Genomic DNA, 16,501 nt, shown 5'->3' with positions numbered 1-16,501 from the left:
GCCTGCAAGCGTGAGGCTGTTCCCATCTGCCTATAGAGTGCTTCATCCACAGATTCCTCTTGATCAGGCGGTCTGTAACAGATCCCCACAGTAATGTCTCCCACAGCTGTTTTCCCTTTAACCCTGACCCACAAACTCTCTATTGACTGCTCACCTGCTCCCAGACAGAATTCCATACTCTCCAGCCTATCTGTAACACAAATAGCAACTCCCCCTCCCTGTCTGCTAGGCCTGTCTTTTCTAAAGAGCCTGTAACCTTCCAACACTCCAGTCATAGGAGCCATCCCACCATGTTTCTGTGATGCCTATTATATCATACCTCCATAGATGTGCACACATCTCTAATTCCTCTTGTTTGTTCCCCATGCTAAGGACATTTGTATAGAAGCATCTGAGCTGAGATCCAAATGAAGCCAGCTCATTGGCTGGAGTGGCTGGAATATCTCTGTATTGCTCTGAGCATTTATTTTAGGTGCTGGCAACTGACTGGGTGTGTTGGAATGGAATGATGCCCCCCTCTCCCAACACATCTTGTTTAAAGCATCCTTGACCAGTCTGGCAAGCCTCCTACAAAAACCGTTCTTCCCCTTCTTTGTCAGACCAGCTCCATCAGCCTCCAGTAGGCCTGGCCTACTAAATTGAGTCCCATGTTATAGCCCAAACCCCTGACTATGGCACCACCCTTCTAACCATTTATTAATCTGACCAATCCTCCTAGCCTTTTTAAGGTCCTCCCCTGTACCCTGGAGAATTGAAGAAAAACCAATCTGAGCTCCAGAGCCCTTAACTACCTCTCCCAGGGCTCTGTAGTCCTTCTTTATGATCTCCAGGCTACTGCTATCTATATCACTAGCACCCACATGGACCACTAGAAGCAGGTAATAGTCAGTGGGGCTTAGCAGAGCAGGCAGCCTCTCTGCAACATCCCTGATCCGTGCCTCTGGTAGGCAACACACCTCCCTTGAAACTGGGTCAGGCCAACAGATGAGTGCGTCTGTTCCTTTCAAAGTAAAGTCCCCTACTACTACGACCTGCCGCTTTTTCTTGGCAGCGCCAGTAAAGATCTTCTTTAGCAGTGCAGCCGCCAGTTGTTCATGGTGAGAGTGTTTCCTCATCAGCCCCCTTCAGGACAGCAAAACAGTTCTGGGTGGGGACTACAAATCTAGGAGGAAGTCCGCTGCTTTTAATTGTCCTCTTCCTCCTTTTTTTTTTTTTTTTGGGGGGGGTGTTACTTATTTCCCAGCTTCCCAGGTTAGCAGCCTCCTGAACTACAGTGGACGCCTGAGGCCCCTGCACAGTTTGGGCCTGGAGCAAGCAGCCCTGCTTCCTCTCAGCTACCCTGATATCTTGCAGCCTATTGACAGTGTCCCGCAGCTCAGCCCCTGCTGCAGGAGGACCTCCACCAGGGAGCACCAAGTGCAGCCCTGCCCATTGGGCACCTTTCCCTCACAAGACCAGTGCAGGCACTCTCTGCACCCCGAGCTCTGCGCTGCAGCCTCCCCTCTCATCGGCTCTGTCTGGTGCCTACGCTGGCCACCGCCGGGGCAGCCAGAGCAGAGCTCCCAGAGCGGGCCCTGGGTCATAAGGCGCGTGCTCACCACCGCACAAGAACTGCCACACAAACCACCTCGACCAGTCCCGGTCGCTCGCGCCCCCTGGGGCAGATTTTTAACCAGGCAGCGCTGGTGCTGCCCCTCTGGCTCCGCCCCCTGTGAGTCAGCTGCTCGCGTTAGCTGAGCTGCTGGCTCATGGGCAAGTCCGGTTGAGGACTTGAGGCTCCCTCGGTAGCTGTTGGTGCTCTGAGTTGAGGCTCCTGGACACTGAGCTTCCCCCGGCTCAGGTGTTGAAGGCGTCCTCTCTCGAGCCTCTCACCTCAGCAGTTTCTTTCCTGAGCTCTTAGGTGGTCACCTGAAACAGGATTTATTATGCATAAACTGGCTATAATTTGGAAAGTGTATTAACTACAAAAACACAGTATATCTTACCAATACATTTGATAAGTTGCGGGTAATTGACTGTGCTTGTGTATTTTCAAACTACAGCTGACTGGTAAAGTCAGCACCACAATTTTTCTTTTCATTGTCACCCTTTGCAGAAATATCTGTCAAAGATTTTTTTTTATTCCTAAGGGACACCTCTCCTGAGAAAGTCCATAGTGTAATCATAATTTTCTAGGAAGAAGAACTGGAACAGAATAGTACTATAATATCTCAGACACGTGAAGCTGCTGGGAGCTAATTCTCTCTGCTAAATGACCTTACATGGTTCAGTAACAGTCTGCTGCAGGAATCACTGACATGGATGATTGTTCTTTGACTTTTAACCTCCAGGTAATAGAGATTAAGTGCTACTTGGATGGAGACAATATTTTCTAACATTGAGTTTCTAATAACTCCACTGTATTACATCACAAAAAAAAAAAAAAAAAAAGGAGTTTACAATAGGAAACTACTGCTTCTTTTCCCCTATGTTATAAGTTCCATTTGCCTCTAGAAGTCATTTATTTAAATACAGTGTCTGCAAGCCTGCACGTTTCTATGTGGTTTGTGATCACACATACGAAGTAAGATCGCTTAATACCCGTGAAACAACACAGCTATTATCAGAACCCATTTAAATTACAGTCCAGAAATTTTATGAAGTCTAGATGGCAAAGGAATTAATATTTTTTTTTTTTTTCTATAAAATGTACACCTGACAAATTACTCATTTCTTGCCGTAGGTTTTTTTTAATCAGGTAAGTTTTAGCTTGTTTATAATACAAACCCTTCTTGCTCTTATTAATTGTGTTTTCTACTAAAGCATATATTTTTTTGTTTAGCATCTGGTTAACATTTTCGCTTTTTGATTAATGTATTATTTTATGAAATCCTGGATAGTTTTTACTTCGTCACATAGCAGAGGACAGCATTGCTCTCTTTCCATGATTTCTGTTGTCCTCAACACTCCAACAGAAGGATTCTCTCTATGGGGGAGGAATGAATTTACTTTTTTCAGTGTGATACATCTTTGCCTTTCAGCTGAGAAAAGTGGCCAGATACTTTTCCTCATCTGGTGTGGGCTGAAATCTGTGCAGTCCGTCCTGAACTGATACAGTGTCATCTCATTGCACAGTCAGAACAGACTTCAGGAACCTCAGTAAGTTTATCTGAGATCCACGATGTAAATTTTTTTTGCCTATATTTTTTTGCTTACACTCTATTTACCTTACATGTAATCCGCTAGACAAAGATAGGGCATACCTGACTGTGTAGTCTCATGCTGTGGTGCAGTACACCCAGTTACTTCATGCAGGATGCTTTACAGCACCTGAGATAGGTTGTTCTGTGACATGTCACCAATAACAGGCCAGGGTCTCATAGCTGCTGTCCTACATCCAGTGGGACTTCCACCTAGGCAGGCTCTATTGGACAAATCTGCCTGCATTGGAATCATCCTCAGCTTCCATGGATCAGCTGGGGATGCAATTGCATTCATTTTCCAAGAGATGAACACACTTACAAATGTCCTCAACACCTATAGCAGCAATATTTAGAGGTAACTGTCTGCTGTTTGGAGGAGAAAAACTTTGTATGCTTAATGAGCTGCTCGTTAGCTCTAATTAATAAAAACTTAGATTGCCTGAGTTACAATTAAATGTCCCACACTGGATTTTTGATAAACCAAAAGAGCTGTTATTTCTGCATGGACAAAAAATGACATCACTGATCAACTTGGATGACCTAGGGAGCCTGGGGGAAAAAGCAGCAAAATATATTAATCAGTAGTGTAAACTAGGTAGGATGAGTGTATGAAACAATTACTTGGCCCTGGCTGTGACCCAGATCTGTTTCTCAGGGCGGAAATTTAATCTCTTAAATGAAAGGAAAAAGGTATACTAGTACTAAACTTGAATAAGGAGCTGCTGAGGAAAATTCAAAGGAAAAAAGAGGCTTATAAAAAATGGAAGCAAGGACAGGCAGCCTGGGTAGAGTACAGGGATGTTGTCCGGGAAGCTAGGTGCCAGGTTAGGAAGGCTAAGGCCCAGTTAGAATTAAACCTAGCCAGGGATGTTAAGGATAACAGGAAGGGATTCTACAGGTACGTAGCAAACAAAAAACAGACTAGGGACAACATAGGCACCCTGAGGAAGCTTTCAGGAGAACTGGCTACACAGGATTTGGAGAAGGCTGAGGTTCTGAATGACTTCTTTGCCTCGGTCTTCACTGGCAAAGGCTCTGACTGCACCACCCAGGTCTTAGAAGGCAGACGCAGGGACTGTGAGAATGAAGAGCTTGGGCCCACGGTAGGAGAGGATCTGGTTCGAGACCATCTTCAAAATCTGAACACGCACAAGTCTGTGGGACCTGATGAAATCCATCTGTGGGTCCTGAAGGATCTGGCGAATGAAGTGGCTAAGCCACTGGCCATCATATTTGAAAAATCATGGCAGTCAGGTGAAGTTCCCAATGACTAGAAAAGGGAAATATAACCCCCATTTTCAAGAAGGGGAAAATGGAAGACCCGGGGAATTACAGACCAGTCAGTCTCACCTCTGTGCCTGGTAAAATCTTGGAGCACATTCTCCTGGACAGCATGCTAAAGCACATGAATAACAACAAGGTGCTTGGTGACAACCAGCATGGCTTCACTAAGGGGAAATCCTGCCTGACCAATTTGGTGGCCTTCTATGATGGGGCTACAGAACTGATGGACAAGGGTAAAGCAGTTGATGTCATCTACCTGGACTTGTGCAAAGCGTTTGACATTGTCCCACACCACATCCTTCTCTCTAAATTGGAGAAATATCAATTTGATGGATGGACCACTCGGTGGATAAAGAACTGGCTGGATGGCCACACACAAAGAGTTGTGGTCAGTGGCTCAATGTCCGGCTGGAGACCAGTAATGAGTGGTGTCCCTCAGGGATCGGTGTTGGGACCCGGTCTTGTTTAACATCTTCATCACTGACATGGACAGTGGGATTGAGTGCGCCCTCAGCAAGTTTGCCGATGACACCAAGCTGTGTGGTCCGGTTGATATGCTGGAGGGAAGGGATGCCATCCAGAGGGACCCTGACACGCTTGTAAGGTGGGCTAATGCCAACCTTATGAAGTTCAACCATGACAAGTGCAAGGTCCTACACCTGGGTGGGAGCAATCCCAGGCACAGCTACAGATTGGGCAGAGAAGAGATTCAGAGCGGCCCTGCGGAGAAGGACTTGGAGGTGCTGGTTGATGAGAAAATGAACATGAGCCGGCTTCAGTGTGCGTTCACAGCCCAGAAAGCCAACCGTATCCTGGGCTGCATCAAAAGGAGTGTGACCAGCAGGTCGAAGGAGATGATCCTGCCCCTCTACTCTGCTCTGTGAGACCTCACCTGGAGTATTTTGTGCAATTCTGGTGTCCTCAACATAAAAAGGACATGGAACTGCTGGAGCAAGTCCAGAGGAGGGCCACGAGGATAATCAGGAGGCTGGAGCACCTCCCATATGAAGATAGGTTGAGGAAGTTGGGGCTGTTCAGCCTGGAGAAGAGAAGGCTGCGTGGGGACCTCATAGCAGCCTTCCAGTACCGGAAGGGGGCCTATAGGGATGCTGTGGAGGGTCTCTTCATCAGGGACTATAGTGACAGGACAAGGGGTAACAGGTTAAAACTTAAACAGGGGAAGTTTAGATTGGATATAAGGAGGAAATTTTTTCCTGTAAGGGTGGTGAGGCACTGGAATGGGTTGCCCAGGGGGGTTGTGAGTGCTCCATCCCTGGCAGTGCTCAAGGCCAGGTTGGATGAAGCCTTGTGTGGGATGGTTTAGTGTGAGGTGTCCCTGTCCATGGCAGGGGGGTTGGAACTAGATGATCTTGAGGTCCTTTCCAACCCTAACTATTCTATGGTTCTATGATTCTATGATTCTATTTAGTAGTAATCAGTGACTTCTAAACAACAGGCTCAAACTACAGGTTCACGCATGAGCTAAACACAGACTTTATGCAGCATAAGTTTTTCTGAGGTCATGCAAGTTGCTGCATTGGTAAGGGATTTACTCAGTCTTGCACTCTGGACAGAGGAATCTTTCTGTGGAGCACAAGTACCAGTAATTACAATAACATTTGACCCCACTAACGTTATGTTGATGTCACATCTACAAATCTGTACAAGAAAGAAGGAACTTAAGGAGAAACTTCATAATTGTAGAGAATGGCCTGAAGAAAAGAAGGGCCATAAAAAGGCACATAATATACCAAATAAGGAAAAAAAAGTTCCTTTACTATTTTTAATTCCTTTGACATGCTTACACATTAGAAGTTATAGAAATTTAATGTTCAGGTTTTAAACCAAAATACCAGATATCTGACAGAGTAATTACAATGTATTTGTGGATCAGACAAGAAAATGACAAAGACAAATATTTATGCTCAAATAGAATAAGATTTTCTTCTTTGACATCAGATTCCAGGTAAGATTTATCTCATTTGGACTTATAGCAATGATTTTAGTGTTGGGAACACATGAAAGATACATAGTACAAGTTAGCACTTGTTATTTCACATAGTTGCTGTATCTTACTGATAAAAAAAAAACCCTTTCTTTCCAATTTTACCCTGACATATCCATGGATTTTTATAAGGAAAAACAATAGGAAAAGCTAGCCCATTAACCTAGATTGTAATTAACTGAGGTGATCATGAGGACATGAGGCTTCAGATGAAAACTGAAATATTCAAAAACATATAAATGAACTTAGAAGTGACTTCAAGGCCAAGTGTTATTTTCAGAAATATCCTATATAATTATTATGAGTTTTACAAAGAAATCAATAGCAGATGAATGTCAGGTGCCTGCATCTTTCCTGACAGTGGGTTTTAAGTTTTTAACTTATATTCTAGCTTTATAATTTCTCCCATGGTTTTCTGTAAGATTGCTTTAGACATTAAGTTCCAACCTGTGTGTACAGATCTTGATATTTCAACGTATGAATAGCCATTTGACTCTTTAAATAATAATAATAAAAAAGATCATTCTTAACAATTAATATTGTAAACCTCAAGGAGCAGGATGGCTGATTCTAAGGTCAGAGAAGAGTGGAAATGGCGAACAGATGTATGAGCCTTCATTTAAATTTTTTAACTCACTGATTACTCTCTCTCAGGAGAAATGAAGAGATCTACAAAAGGAGAAAAAAAGAATTCAGAATAAGCTCATTATCCTGTCTTTACAGCTCACTTCTCTCCTCCCCCCAATATACTGCAATATTTCATTGAGCAGAGAACATAAAATTTACCCTTGACTTTTTTATAATTTCTAATGATTTAAGTCCATATTCATTAATTTTTTTGTACATGTGATATTTTCCCCAAATCCCAACAGTAGAAAAAAGTTAATTGTTTTCCCTACATTTTCTTCTGTCATTTCACCTTTTCTTTTCCTTCTGCTGCTAGGGATATCCTATTGTTTCAGTCTTGTAAGTGGTTAGTTACTATGTGCAAAGAAAGATCTTTAGAAAGTTAATATATCATGGAAAAAGTAGATGAAGCTGCTGTGTACTCTCTAAGGGATAACAGACTTACGTTACACAGAAAATGATAGTTCCTACATTCAATAGTAAAGTAATAATATCTTATTTTGTAAAGTGGAACACTTTTGCTTTAGAATTCACGTCAAATGGACAAAGAACTTTTAAGGATCTACTGAGCAAAAGAAATTATTTCCATCTTTTCTTAAGTTTTGGTAATATGCCTGAGGATAGGGGGTATAAAGAGGGCAAAATTCCTGTCCCATGACCCAAATGAGACAGGTACAAGATACTATAATCTTACAAATATAAAATAGTTTTTCAGGATAGAAACGTATAGAATGTGCAAGCAGTCTGACAGGTAAAGAGAGATGAATCTTTAATTCGTACATGAAATATTAGCATTTCACAGCCCTAGGTCCTTTCCATTCAGTAGTGAATATCACTTCTTACAGTGGAGAAAGACTGTTTCTTCTGACCGTATGATTAATTTTATCCACACTGACTTTATTCTGAATTGTTGCACATTTTCTATAAGCAGTTAGTATCAAGTACACATATCGTCTACAAATAAAAAAATCACTAAAGAAACAAATGCACAAACAGGGAAATACTGAAGCATAAGGGTGTGTTTACGTGTCTGGGCATTATGGAATTATTATAATTTTAAGAATTATTTTTTTTATTCACTTGATTCTACAGTTCTCTCTAAATGGTTTCTTTGTATTCAGAGCAGTTAGAGAGAAAAAATGTTCTCTGCATTGCTCCTAATACACACTGTGCTCCTAGTTGTCAGTATCAGCCAGTGAGTCCCCTGTGCTGGAGAGAAAATTCATACTACAGCCACAGATTTCAGTTTCAATCCTTGTTTGGGATAAAATTCTCAGAAGGGATTTGAAAAGATCAAGTACTTCAAACCATGGCTGTTTAGCATGGCTTTTGCTATTTAGTTGATTTTCCAACACTGTATTTTTCACAACTCCTTTCAGAAAAAGGGGTGTCAGAACAGCATGTCAATGAGCTTCATAAAAGGCTTTGCTGCATATACTATTTGGTGTCCCTGTGTAGGTCTGGTCTCTTTGAAGTGTCTTTGTGGGAAGGGACAGAGAACAGTCTTCAAATCAAGAAACAACATGGATAAAGAATGCCTCTCTGCCTGTAAGGGCACTTCTAAATAATCCCATGTCAGAGGTAGCGCAGAGGAGGCAATCACAGCATCAGGAAGGGAAGAGTCAATTCCAGATTACTTTCTTGCATGATGTCATACTGTAAACTGTACATAGTTCCATTCCCTCAGAAGTACATATTCCAACACAAAGGAAACTTTCTTTCACAGAAATGTTTGATTGTCCATTAGTATTAGTGCTTTAGGCTGACTCATCAATGCTTGATGTTTCTTTCTCAGGCCCTAGCCTTTCCTGCTTCTAAGAAGCCAATAATTGCTGCACTCACTTTAAAGGGAGTTAATTGCATTGTAACAGTTTGTTAAATAATTACAGTGTTCTCTTATGTGCACAACTGCTTGCAATGGTTTATGAAAGAGTTGTATCTAGAACAACAGAAAACGTATTTATCTTATTTTTAATGTACTTTTTCAAAGGAGTATGCATTTTGCCATAAAATGCTTAGTAAGCAGAAACACAACCATTTGGAATAAAATGTGAAAACCTCTTTTAATAGTTAATGTATTTGCAAGGGACCTATGACCTACCATTACAAATGTATAAATATAAACAGTGATTCTGTTGGAAAGGAGAAACAATATGACCCTTCACTACATGCGTAGTCCAGATCCTCTGGTATTTAGAAAACAACAGATAGCCTTTATTATGGCTTTTTATTTACATTTATTCTTCTTGTACCTTAAACTAAGACAAGGAGCCAAATCACTCTATGACAAAAAAAAATTATTCTTAATGTCTACTTGAAAAAAAGCTAAAAAAAAATAATTTGGGGGACTCTCAAGTGAATCTTTATTCCTTCACAAAGTGTGATTAAAGCAGCTAATATTTTTACTTTCAACCTAAAAGAAAAATGCTGCTTTGTAAAACTCTCAACAATCACTTTAATTCTGTAGTTGTCTTTCACTGATCTTAAATTATTTTTTAAGGCTTTTACAGATATTATTTCATTGATAATATTTTATTATAAAGATACCATTTTTGTTTTTAAATTATTAGATTTGGACAAACAATATTGTTAAAACTGTTTCCTATGGTATATCATTACAAATTTACCTAAGGTTGAATTGTCTAGCTCCAACCCCACTGCAACAGGCAGGGACACCTTCCACTAGACCAGGTTGCTCTAAGCCCCATCCAACTTCACTTGGGGTGACAAGAACCTTATAAAGTTCAGCAAGGGAAAATGCAAGGTTCTGCATCTGGAAGGAATAATCTAATACGTCAGTAGGGGCTGGAGGCCGACTGTCTTTGAAGAAAAGGCCTTAGGGTGCTGGTGGACATGAAGCTGAACATAAGCCAGCAATGTGCCCCTCTAGGAAAGAATGAAAACAGCCTCCTGTGCTGCATTAGTAGTAGCATTGCCAGCAGGTTGAGGAAGGTCACCCTTCCCAGGGAACAGGCTGCCCAGAATGGTTATGGAGTATTTATCCTTGGAGATATTCAAAGCCCAGCTGGACAGGTCGTTTAAAAACTTGCTGTAGCTGACCCTGTCTGAGCGGGGCACTTAGACTAGATGATCCTCAGAAGGACCTTTCCACCTCAACATCATTCTGTGCCTGTGATTCCTGTCAATAGTTTCCTCTAAAAGCAAAGCTGGAGGAAAGTACACAAAGGGGCAGGAGGAAGGTCGAAATGGCTTGCTGTCTTTCATCTTAAAGCTGTTTTGTTGTACCAAAGGAATGCAGACTAATAGGCATAGAATGAGTAAGTAGAGGAAATTGGGACTGTAGTGCCTGTGATCCAGTAAGGGTGCCCATCAAGGACAGGTATCACTGTGGTTTTGTTCTTAGAAAGAAGCTTCGAAAGGTATAATACTTAATTTATTGTATATTTCCCCTGACACAGTTTAATGCTACATGACAGAAATCAGATCATGAAGAGTGTCCTGAGTTCAGCAGTAGCAGTCATTTTTCTCCTTCTTAGTAGCTGGCGCAACGCTGTGTTTTTGACTTTCAACCTGGGAACAGCACTGATAACACCAATGTTTTTAGTTGCTGCTCAGTAATGTTTACTCTGACCAAAGGACTTTCTGAGCCTCATGCTGTGCCAGGGAGGAGAGGAAGCCGGGAGGAAGCAGAGACTGGACACCTGACCCAAACTAACCAAAGACGTATTCCATACCACAGCACGTCATGCCCAGTATATAAACTGGGGGCAGTTACCCGGAAGGGCTAGGTCACTGCTCGGGTCGGGCTGGGTATCAGTCGGTGGGTGGTGAGCGGTTGTATTTGTTTCCCTTGTTATTTCCCTTTTCACTATTATTATTGGTGGTAGCAGTAGTGGTTTGTGTTATGCTTTAGTTACTGGACTGTTCTTATCTCAACCTGTAGGAGTCACATTCTTTCCATTCTTCTCCCCATCCCTCCGGGAGCTGGGGGAGGAAGGAGGGGAGTGAGCGAGTGGCTTCATGATTTCTAGGTTGCCAGCTGTGCTTAAACCACAACAAGTAAGACGAATTCCACAGAGAGTCTAAAATCAGGAAACAGTAAAGGAACAATTTCAGAAGTACCACATGTAAAATCACTGTGCAACATACCTGGAAATTGATAACACGCAAATTACAAAGAGGTTACTTCAGTTTAACTTTATACATGAAGTCATTGTTAGACAGAGAACATAAGGAAACATTTGAATTTCTCTTATGTATGAAATTCAATGTTTTAAGAGATTGAAAAATCTGCATACTCATGGCAGTTATATTTAGAAAGATTTGTGTGCATAGTATGATCTGTAAGACAGCATAATCCTATATGTACAACTAAGTACAAAATAGAAAAGCAGAAAAAGATTAGAACAATATTTCCAGCAGCTAATTGTAGATTAATACATAGAAAAGCTGCCAGGAGGGGAAATGGCAGATATGCGCTGTCAGTGCTAAAATTTAACACTTTTCCCCTTCATGGCAATGAAGATACCTCAGCTAAGACTTGAGCATTCATAAACCTCCATCTTCTTTTAGCTGTAATTAATTTTTTGCACTACTGACCTGATTAATTTTCCACCCTTCATTTTTGCTCCTAGTTTATGTTTCAAAACTAGTCCATGTCAACAGGTAAAATTGGCACTCTTAATGCAACTTTTCTTTGCCTGTGTTGTAGTTATCCAATGCTATGACAGACAATATATCTTGGTAATTCATATTTGCTTATAAGTAAATGTTATGAAAAATATAATGTGCCCATGTTACTAATTCCTACTATTAATGAAGGCTTCCTATAGGAAAGTCCACCATTACAAGGAGAATATATAAATTCCAGACTGAGCCTGCTGGAGAATATCACACAGCATCAGACAGAAAAAAAGAAGGCCTTAATAAGCATCCCTACATGCAGGAGAGTGGAAAGAATGACCTGGAAGCAGTACTGTTGAATTTCTGAAAGAATGTTAGAAAACACTTTTGCTTTGTGTGATTATAGAGTCCATGTCATCTACCTGGACTTGTGCAAAGCATTTGACATTGTCCCACACCACATCCTTCTCTCTAAATTGGAGAAATATCAATTTGATGGATGGACCACTCGGTGGATAAAGAACTGGCTGGATGGCCGCACACAAAGAGTTGTGGTCAATGGCTCGATGTCTGGCTGGAGACCGGTAACAAGTGGTGGCCCTCAGGGATCGGTGTTGGGACCCGGTCTTGTTTAACATCTTCGTCGCTGACATGGACAGTGGGATTGAGTGTGCCCTCAGCAAGTTTGCCGATGACACCAAGCTGTGTGGTCCGGTTGATATGCTGGAGGGAAGGGATGCCATCCAGAGGGACCTTGACACGCTTGTGAGGTGGGCTGATGCCAACCTAATGAAGTTCAACCATGACAAGTGCAAGGTCCTACACCTGGGTGGGAGCAATCCCAGGCACAGCTACAGATTGGGCAGAGAAGAGATTCAGAGCAGCCCTGCAGAGAAGGACTTGGGGGTGTCGATCGATGAGAAAATGAACATGAGCCGGCTGCAGTGTGCGCTTGCAGCCCAGAAAGCCAGTCGTATCCTGGGCTGCATCAAAAGGAGCATGACCAGCAGGTCGAAGGAGGTGATCCTGCCCCTCTACTCTGCTCTGTGAGACCTCACCTGGAGTATTGCGTGCAGTTCTGGTGTCCTCAACATAAAAAGGACATGGAACTGCTGGAACAAGTGCAGAGGAGGGCCACGAGGATGATCAGGAGACTGGAGCACCTCCCGTATGAAGACAGGCTGAGGAAGTTGGGGCTGTTCAGCCTGGAGAAGAGAAGGCTGCGTGGGGACCTAATAGCAGCCTTCCAGTACCTGAAGGGGGCCTATAGGGATGCTGGGGAGGGACTCTTTGTCAGGGACTGTAGTGACAGGTGTCCTGGGTTTACCAGGAGCCGTTTTGCTCCTTCTTAGTAACTGGTGCAAGCTCTGTGTTTTGACTTCCAGCCTGGGCAGAGAGCTGATAATACCGATTGTTTTTAATTGTTGCTAAGTAATGTTTATTCTGGCCAAGGACTCTGTGAGTCTCATGCTCTGCTGGGGACGAGGGAGGCCGGGAGGAAGCAGAGATAGGACACCTGACCCAAACTAGCCAAAGAGGTATTCCATACCATAGCACGTCATGCCCGGAGGGGGAACTGGAAGTTACCCGGAAGGGGCAGGCTCTCGCTCTTCGGGGGGGTCGAACTCGTTCGGCGGTGGTATCGTATTCTCTTGTTATTTTCTCTTATCAATATTATCATTTGTGGTAGCAGTAGTGGTTTGTGTTATATCTTAGTTACTGAACTGTTCTTATCTCAACCCGTGGGAGTTGCATTCTTTTCGATTCTCCTCTCCGTCCCTCCAGGAGCAGGGGGAGGGCAAAGGGGGGGAAGTTAGCAAATGAGGTTTGTGATTGGGTTTAAACCACGACAGTTCTTTTTGGCGCCCAAAGTGGGGCACGAAGGGTTGAGATAACGACGGAGATGATCGGATTAATAGTCGTCACAATGTTGATTTATTGGCTCTCAAAGTTGTTTCTCTTGATCTCAGAGTTTCAGAATGCTGTACATTACTTAGAGCTGGTATTTGCTGTGTTAGCGTTTATAAAGTATGGGGCCTGGGCTAAGGTTCTTGTTTCACTGTGCTTTATGGCAATGACTTGGAATACGGGCGGGCTCCAGCAGCAGGGAAGGATGGACGTGGCCGTGGACTTGTACCCGGCCGTCCCGCTGCTCTTCACCGCCCTGGCCCTTGTCCTCGCCTCCGTCTTTGTGAGGCTGCGGGGAGCAGAGGGGGAGCGGCCCCGGGAGCCGGCGGCGGCCGAAGCGGCCCGGGAGAGCGGCCCAGGGGACCAGGCGGCGGCGGGAGCGGGGCCGGACGCCGGGAAAGAGGCGGCTGCTGAGCAGCGGGGGGGGCGGCGGAGGAGCCGAGCCCCGCGGAGGAGCCGAGCCCCGCGGCCGAGCCCAGCCCCGCAGCGGCCGAGAGCGTCCCCCGGCAGCCGCCCGCCGAGCCCCAGGAGGATGCAGGAGCCCGGGCAGCATTTCCCAGCACGGCAGAGGAGGAAGAGCTGCGCCCAGGGAAAGAGAAGCTGGTGGTGGGAGAGCCGGCAAGCACGGCAGCTGCACCAGCCCCAGGGACAAGTACAGCAGCAGCATTGGAGAGTTCTGAAGGGTTTGAATGGCCTTTGGGTACCCTTGGGACCTGCCTGCTGACTGTGATGGGGATCAGCATGTTGGCACACACAGAGAGTGTGTTCTACCCACGGCCATTTTGTCTGATCTCAAAAGTTAAGCAGAGTCAGGTTTGCTTCTTGTCTGGGGTTAGACCACAATATGGGAGGACCAAGAGATCTTCCCCAAGGCTGGACAGTCATGAGTGGCAGTGTGTGTGGGACAGTATGAGAGAGTATCTGGTCCACTGGACCCCTCCAGTGCTTTGGAAGCATCGGAGATGGAAGGCAGCCGTATGGAGTCCTCGGCGACAAGTTGCAGAAACTGCGGAGGGAGAGGGCGAATCAAGTCAGTTTGCCGAGCCATCCAGCTGGCCCTGGACACTGCTGAACGAGAAAAGTGGCCAGTACTTTATCTCTACACTGACTCATGGATGGTGGCAAATGCGCTGTGGGGGTGGTTGCAGCAATGGAAGCGAAGCAACTGGCAACGCAGAGGTAAACCCATCTGGGCTGCTGCACTGTGGCAAGATATCGCTGCCCGGGTGCAGAACCTGGTGGTGAAGGTACGCCATGTAGATGCACATGTACCCAAGAGTCGGGCCACTGAGGAACACCAGAACAACCAAGAAGTGGATAAAGCTGCTAAGATTGAAGTGGCTCAGATGGACTTAGACTGGCAACGTAAAGGTGAATTATTTTTGGCCCGGTGGGCCCATGACGCTTCAGGCCATCAGGGCAGAGATGCAACATACAGATGGGCCCGTGACCGAGGGGTGGACTTAACAATGGACACTATTGTCCAGGTTATTCATGACTGTGAAACATGTGCTGCAATTAAACAAGCCAAACGGTTAAAGCCTCTTTGGTATGGAGGACGATGGCTGAAGTACAAATATGGGGAGGCCTGGCAGATTGAGTATATCACACTCCCACCAACCCGCCAAGGCAAGCATCATGTCCTTACCATGGTGGAAGCAACCACCGGATGGCTTGAAACATATGCTGTGCCCCACACCACCGCCCGGAACACTATCCTGGGCCTTGAGAAACAGATTTTGTGGCGACATGGCACCCCAGAGAGAATTGAGTCAGACAATGGGACTCATTTCCGGAATAACCTTATAGACACTTGGGCCAAAGAGCATGGCATTGAGTGGGTATATCACATCCCATACCATGCACCAGCCTCTGGGAAAATAGAACGGTACAATGGGCTGTTAAAAACCACACTGAGAGCAATGGGTGGGGGAACTTTCAATCATTGGGATACACACTTACCAAAGGCCACCTGGTTGGTTAACACTAGAGGATCGGTCAATAGAGCTGGCCCAGCCCAGTCAGAACTTTTACATATTGTAGAGGGGGACAAAGTTCCTGTGGTGCATATGAAGAATTTGCTGGGGAAGACAGTCTGGGTTATTCCTGCTTCAGGTAAAGGCAAACCCACTCGTGGGATTGCTTTTGCTCAGGGACCCGGATATAGTTGGTGGGTAATGCAGGAAAACGGGGAAGTCCGATGTATACCTCAAGGGGATTTGATTTTAGGGGAAAACAGCCAATGAACTTAATTGTGTGCTGTTGCCTGCTGTGTAATACTTTTAGAGACCATCAATTAGATGTTTTCAGGTTACCAGCGACTGGCCCTGACTTCCCTCCAACCGTCATCCCAACAAAGAATGAATTCTGATAGAACCAGACAAGTTCTGCAGTGAAGAATCATCACCAGCAGGCAACAATCCAACACTGCACACAGCTTTTCCTGCCCTGAAAAGACTGTTACAAGGGATGGAACCTGACATCATGGACCGAATGGACTCAGCAGCTTTATAAGGACTGGTCTATGCACTAAGAGTGTACTGAGATAAGACTGATGGTATACTGAAAAATGTGGGATCTGAGCATGATGTGAATGGTATGGAATAAGGGGTGGATACTGTCCTGGGTTTACCAGGAGCCGTTTTGCTCCTTCTTAGTAACTGGTGCAAGCTCTGTGTTTTGACTTCCAGCCTGGGCAGAGAGCTGATAATACCGATTGTTTTTAATTGTTGCTAAGTAATGTTTATTCTGGCCAAGGACTCTGTGAGTCTCATGCTCTGCTGGGGACGAGGGAGGCCGGGAGGAAGCAGAGACAGGACACCTGACCCAAACTAGCCAAAGAGGTATTCCATACCATAGCACGTCATGCCCGGAGGGGGAACTGGAAGTTACCCGGAAGGGGCAGGCTCTC

At 44.6% G+C, this 16,501-nt stretch overlaps 1 long non-coding RNA gene across 1 annotated transcript in view; it reads right to left on the bottom strand.

Moving 5' to 3' along the window:
• Window positions 1–7,066: 7,066 nt before the first annotated feature.
• The window catches only part of LOC136014400 (uncharacterized), a 50,327-nt gene continuing 40,892 nt past the window's right edge, over window positions 7,067–16,501 (bottom strand). Inside the window, exon 3 of the long non-coding RNA XR_010612681.1 lies at window positions 7,067–7,140. This is a non-coding gene — a long non-coding RNA (uncharacterized LOC136014400). The remainder of the gene's footprint in view (window positions 7,141–16,501) is intronic.

The sequence above is a fragment of the Lathamus discolor genome, chromosome 5 (assembly GCF_037157495.1).
Source record: "Lathamus discolor isolate bLatDis1 chromosome 5, bLatDis1.hap1, whole genome shotgun sequence".
NCBI lineage: Eukaryota > Metazoa > Chordata > Aves > Psittaciformes > Psittacidae > Lathamus > Lathamus discolor.
This window is presented reverse-complemented; position numbering and strand designations above follow the sequence as displayed.